The sequence below is a fragment of the Symphalangus syndactylus genome, chromosome 6 (genome assembly GCF_028878055.3).
Source record: "Symphalangus syndactylus isolate Jambi chromosome 6, NHGRI_mSymSyn1-v2.1_pri, whole genome shotgun sequence".
Taxonomy (NCBI): Eukaryota; Metazoa; Chordata; class Mammalia; order Primates; family Hylobatidae; genus Symphalangus; species Symphalangus syndactylus.
In genome coordinates, this window is record NC_072428.2 from 70,965,001 (window position 1) to 70,971,393 (window position 6,393).

Genomic DNA, 6,393 nt, shown 5'->3' on the forward strand with positions numbered 1-6,393 from the left:
AGGGCAAAGGTGCAATCTCGGCTCACTGCAACCTCCACCTCCCAGGTTCAAGCGATTCTCCTGTCTCAGCCACCTAAGTATCTAGAATAACAGGCACTCACTATCATGCCCAACTAATTTCTTTTTGTTGTTGTTGTTGTAGAGTTGGGGTTTCGCCATGTTGTCCCGGATGGTCTTGAACTCCTTACGTCAGGTGATCTGCCCGTCTTGGCCTCCCGAAGTACTGGGATTACAGGCATGAGCCACCACTCTTGGCCTCAGGCATGGTTTTACTGCAGGCAATTTTTTGTTTTTTATTAATGTTTCATCATATAAAAGGGAACAGCCTGTAAATAGCATATATAAGCATACATAGTAATACAGTCCTTATGGTCATATGGAAAAAATAAATGAAAGCTGGTGTAATGGTAAATGTCATTCAGTTTCCTCTTGATTCTGGGCCTTTTGGGTCTGGGTCCCTCTGTGCAGCCAAGGCAGGTCAGATGGAGAGAGATGGTCCAGACCTGGCCAAATGCGTTCTACACGAGACTTCTGGGTCAACACTGCCTTTCAATAAAGACCTGGGCTATGATGACTCCAGCCGTGTTCTCCACCACAGAGGGTGGAGTGCTCATAGTGGGTCCTTGGACCATGGGAGATCCCATTATATACATTGAACAACATGCCATCAAAGCATTTCCCATCTGACACTGCCTGGGGCCCATAACAAGCTATAGCAGCACCATAACCTTCGCCAGCACGAAGCCCAAAGTCCTTTTGGTTTATCTGTGTGTATGAGTAAACACACTTACGCTCACCTGTGCATACCCTCACACCATAGTGTACACTGTCCACAGTGGCACCGCCTGCTACTGAGGGATGTGCCTTTTATCAAGTCTTATTTCAAGCTGGCTCAGCATGAGGAAATTGTGTATGCAACACTGACTTTCCACTGAGTCACTCAAAAATTAGTAAAATCATTTCAGGTAGTGTGTGTTTTTCTTTTTCCTGTTAATGAAGGAACTTTTGAGTGCAGGGGCACAGAAACAAGCAGTTGATTTAAATCATTCCAACGCATAAGCAAGTTCCAAATGCACTGAGTGGCAATGAGGAGAAGATGCAAAGGGCGCCTTGGGAAGAACTGCTTTTGCCGTAAGCCCTTGGAGGCTCCCAGCATGCCCACGGCGATGACATTCACCCCACTGCAGTCGTCGTCATCAATATGACTTTGTTGGTTTAGACAGAACTGTTGTGGTCAGGGTTTCACCTGTCCTTCCCTAGACCATGGCCCTCCAGGCAGTTCTAGGCAGGTCCCAGTCAAAATGTACTGGGGTAGAAACCAAGGACCAGGACCATAGAAACAGGAATCCCAGCGGCTTCCAAGGGAAAGTGCTGACTGCCAGGTGCCGAATCCATAGAATTACCCACCACGGGAGCCAGAGGGACCTGCGCAAATCCCTGGGGAGTGTGTTAGAATTTCCCCAAATACTGTAAAAGAGAAAAGTGCTCATACTTTATCACGTGAAAGACTAATGATGTCTCGGAGCTGACACAGAACAGGAGGACTCTGACCACCGCAGGACCAGCGAGATGTGTCAGGACAGAAATGAGCAAGCTTGAGTCTCCGGGCACACCTGGGGAAAGAGTAATGCAAGGCACACCTCAGGGCTGTACTCACTCCTCAAGGCAGGCTTGGGGCCCCAGGGTAAGAGTGAAGAGACAGCCTTCCCATATCATGTAGTGTGGATGGAGGGGCTGCAGGGGATGTAGTCCTCTTGCCGGTGGGCTGCATGAAACAGCAGGCTTTGTATCCTTTTCAGGCCTGGGGTCTGGCCTTACCACAGGGGCTTCTGTTTCACCCACAACAGACTCGCCTCCACAGCGGAGACCTGGTCACTGCTGACAGCAGGGAGAGAAGCAGGCAGAGGGGCCCAGCACAGCCCTCCTGCATTCATAAATCGTATTTTCCAAGGAACATCACAAACTCCATCTCCTGCTCCCAGGAGGAAGCTCGGGTCTCAGGAGTGGTCAATGCTGAGATGACAAAGCTATTGAAATTCTGATCTCCATAGTTTTGAGGTCTCTAGTGTTGCCAGGAGACTGTCAGGAGGAGCTTGAAAAGAAAGAGGCACATGATGTTTCACACTGCTTTTCCCAAGTGCAGCCAAGGGACAGCCTCTGCACACTGAGGTAATTCTAGATGATTGGCTCCACGCTCCTCCCTCCTCCTTTCTAGTGAGTTTAGTGCTGGCTGACTGTAGAACACTTTATTCACAGAAGCTAGTAGAAAAAATTGTCACTCTTAATTCACATGCTCTAACGTCAGACCGGGAGTGAATGGTTCTGGAGGGAAATGCTAGGACTGGCTCATTTGTGTTCCCATCAGCCGCCTCAGTGTACACGGAGGTGGATTTCACTGGTGTTGATACATGCTTTCACATCCACAACAGGCTCTCTGAGGGACAGAAGTGACTTCACACCCACCGTAAAGCCATTTCTGTTGCCAGAGTCCCCAATCTCCAATCACCAAAAAATTCTCCACCAAGGGGCGAGCTCCAGCCATCTCACTTGTAATCAGTAGCACTGACATTGTCTGAGAAATATTTATTCTGTCCACTTCAAGCTTAATTTTCACAAACACTAAAAAGTAGTAAAATAGGCTTTAGATTTTCCTCTAACTATATTTATATATAAATCCCTGAGAAGGTAGCTGTCAACTTGAAATTCACTATCTACAGTTAATTAACATCAAGGTGCAGGGAGGGACCCTGAGCCCCATCCCTGTGCACAGCAGGGACAGGGCTGTCATTGCAAGAGAGCAAACCTGGTCTCCCTTCTGAGCAAAGAGGAGGGGGTGGGAGGGGCACGGCGGTGGAGGAATTCTTAGCCATCAGCACAGATGCTGGCAGGCCTGCTGTTCACTCACTCTGGGGGCCTGGAGGTCCCACCATGATAACACCACATTGCCTCACAGAGGCCCCTGCTTTTCTGTCCTTGGTAGACCTCAGGGTAGGTGGTGCCAGGGATCATAAAGAACTTAACTAACTGGGAGAAGAAAACAGGCAAAGGAAGGAAGTGTGAATGAGGAAGAAGAGATGAGGCAACAAGGGTGGGAGAACGTGGTGATAAAGCCAGGGGGGACAGTTTAGTGGCAACTGACAGGAGAGGAGAAGGGGGCCCATGCTCATCAGTCCCCTCCTTCCTGAACAACATGAGGGGTACAGAGAGGGCGAGCCCTCAGTGAGTGAATGCAGCAGTTCAAAGAAACAAAAATAGACAAAAATAATAAATGTTCTCCTAGGACACCAGGCTTTTAGGGAGGCCACTGTGAGACCTCTGAATGCCCGATGCCCAATAGTACTGAGGGGGTAAGTGACAAAAAGCCTGCACCCCCCAGCCCTGTGCACCATCTGAGACCGGGGAGCCTGGGTCATCAGTACCTAGGGCTAGAGGAAAGGGCTTCTAAATGGCTCAGGAAGATGAGTGGGCATTTCACTCCCCCTCTGGGACCAGATGACCACACCTCCCCTGAGGAATCCCTCACCAAAAATAATTGAACAGAATAATGTTGCTTAAATATAAACTGGCTCATCTGATCACCCCGACACTGAACCCAGGACACCCCCCTCAACGTGGTTCCAGTTCCTCATCATCTAGACTTTTCTCCCTGCCCTCCCCACACTCCCTGAGCCTGGCTGGAGGCCTGCTTGTCCCCTCTGCTGCCCACTCCAAAGAGAACAAGAAACCAAGAGCATGGGCTCGCCATAGGTCGAGGAAAGAGGCTTGGCGACACTTCTTTTGACTTCGAAAGTTCCTCTACTAGCAAATCTGCTTCCACATGGCAAAAATGAGAAGTGCTGGGCCAGTAGCCAGGCACACAGCTGCAGAAGCAACCTGGACTTGCCTCATGGGCCAAAGGGAAGGGCTGCCCACAGGCAAGCCACTTCTAGAGCGAGTCCAGAGAGACCAGGGAGAGTCTGGGATCCAATCAGGGATGACCCTTCTTTCATTTGGGCCTGGTGGGTTTTCAAAATCCAGTCTTTCCACTGGGGCCATACCAAAGCTCCCCGGGAGGTCAGGCTTCCCAGTCCCACCAGAGCCCCCCGTGAAGCTGTCATTTTCTCTCAAGTTGCATACACTGGCCAGGTAAAGGCAGCTTCTACTCACCAGGCAAGTGGCCAGCTCACCTGCAGATTTGCCAAAGAAATCTGGGTCCTGCCCCATACTTGCTGGCTTGGCAGGCTTTTCAAAAAGCAGGTATCACTGGAGCTGTTTTGTGGACATCAGGAGCATTATTTGACAAGCCCTGTGCTAGCCCCAGTGTACCCTGTGCACCTGGGTAAGGCTGGAACACATTGGGAACAGGGACCCAACATGCCCACTTCGGAACAGCGTGGGACCTGGGGAAATCGCCAGCTGTTTGTTGTCCTGCCATTGCTTTTCTACACATCCCTGGAGACTATGAGCATCGGTTACAGTGTGGTGGCGGCGGGTCAGGACCAGAAATGTCCATTTTTGACCTGGAAGCAGCAGACACCCAAGGCTTAGGGTAGACGTGGTTGCTCCATACCATACCCAGTGCCAACTTCCCATGGTGGAAACAGGAAGGAATGTCTGGCAACCCATCAAGGGTCAGATGCCACATCAGCCCGATCAGAAGCTGCCTGACACTGGCTGTTCCAATGACAATAGGACATACTTGGGAAGGTGGAGCCGTTTGTGAGAGCTTAGGATGGGTGTCCTGGAAGTGCCACTTAAAGGCGACTGAGGCCTCTCAAAATCCCTGTGTTAGAGCTGCAGCTCTCCATGTGGGCTGCAGTGCAGTCACCTGCGGAGCTTAAGGACAGGACCAAGCTCAGTTCCCTGGACCAGTGCCTTCAGAACTTTCGCAGCAGGGATAGCTGGCTTGGAAAGGCATGCCTGGGAAACCATGTGACACTGCCTGGCTGGGTTCTGGGCTGACAGAGGTGAGCGTGGAGCTCGTGGTGACTTGGTAATGCTGTGAATTACGTGCATGTGGCAGGAAGGTGCCACAATGCCAAGGCCCCAAGTCTTGGAAATTCCATGAGATCCACATGAGGTTGAACTAAACACCAAGTGCGGTCCTCAAAAGAAAAATAAAAGAAATACCCACATAAGGGACACTTTGGAACTGAGTCTGGAGGAGAGGGCTGCCTGGTCCACTCCAGGAGAATTTGCCTAAAATAAGTTTGCTTCCCACTGCATTCTCTTTGCTTGTTCTAAACATCACCTCCCCCATTCCCTTAATTTGCATCATTCTGGGCTCCTTACTCTTGTTGCATCTTTTTTTACATTGTAAGGATGTCTGAATTCGATTTACTTAAGAGCATATATGGCTTAATTTTGTGTTTCTGGTACTCATTAATTACATTTCCCCATTTTATCAAATGACATGTTTTCTTCATATCTATTTTTAATATGTTAAAGACTTTGTATCCAGTTTATCTAAAACTCCTTGATTAAATTGAGTTTAATTCTAGCAATTTATACATGCTTATCTCTGCTTTGTTTTATAATTTGACGATAAATGTTTTTCCCCAATATATGCCTGTATGGATAATACTATTTAAAATGATACAGCACCACGCCAGAGGCTGGAGGCGGGGGGCGGGGGAGAGGCGTGAGTGGGGCGGGGGCGGCTCTGTCCAGGAAAGCCTGGTGGGCGCCAAGGTCCCTGCTTCTTGCTTCTGTGTCCCCAGGGAAGCCCTAGCTCCACCCCAAGCCTGGCGGAAACCTCGCTTCTTTTACATTATTGTTTGTTTTTATTTTAACTTTTTAGGACATTGATAAAATCACTTTCTGAGTTTTGAGATTAAAAAATAAGGAATTTTCAACTTTACCCTTTTTTAAATGTTTCACTATTTTGATGCTTTTTATTTTTTGTATATTTTAATTATTGTCATTTATGTCTTCAATTATTATGGAAGAATTTTAGAAAAGTCTTTTCACATAATAACGTCTAATTAATTAACTCTTATTTATTCTCTCCTCTATCTCAAATACATACTTTAACCTTTTAGAACACTTTGTTTTGAGACTGTTGTCACTTATGTGATATTTTAACTATTATTCTTCACTCTTCTAGTGAATTTTTAATGTCATTGAAAGGGTACATCTTTCTATACTGAGAATTAAACATAGTTCTCAACAATATTCTCAAGTATTAGGAATTTCACCTTCCAATGGCATGTTAAGTATGTTCTCCTTCCCTTCTAATGCATATTCCCCGACCCCTGCCCCCTGCTAATTTTGTATTTTAAGTAAAGACAAAGTTTTACCATGTTGAACAGGCCAGTCTTGAACTCTTAACCTTAAGTGATCCAGCTGCCTAGGCCTCCCAAAGTGCTGGGATTACAAAAACAGCAACTAAATGCTGGAATGATGACTGGGAAC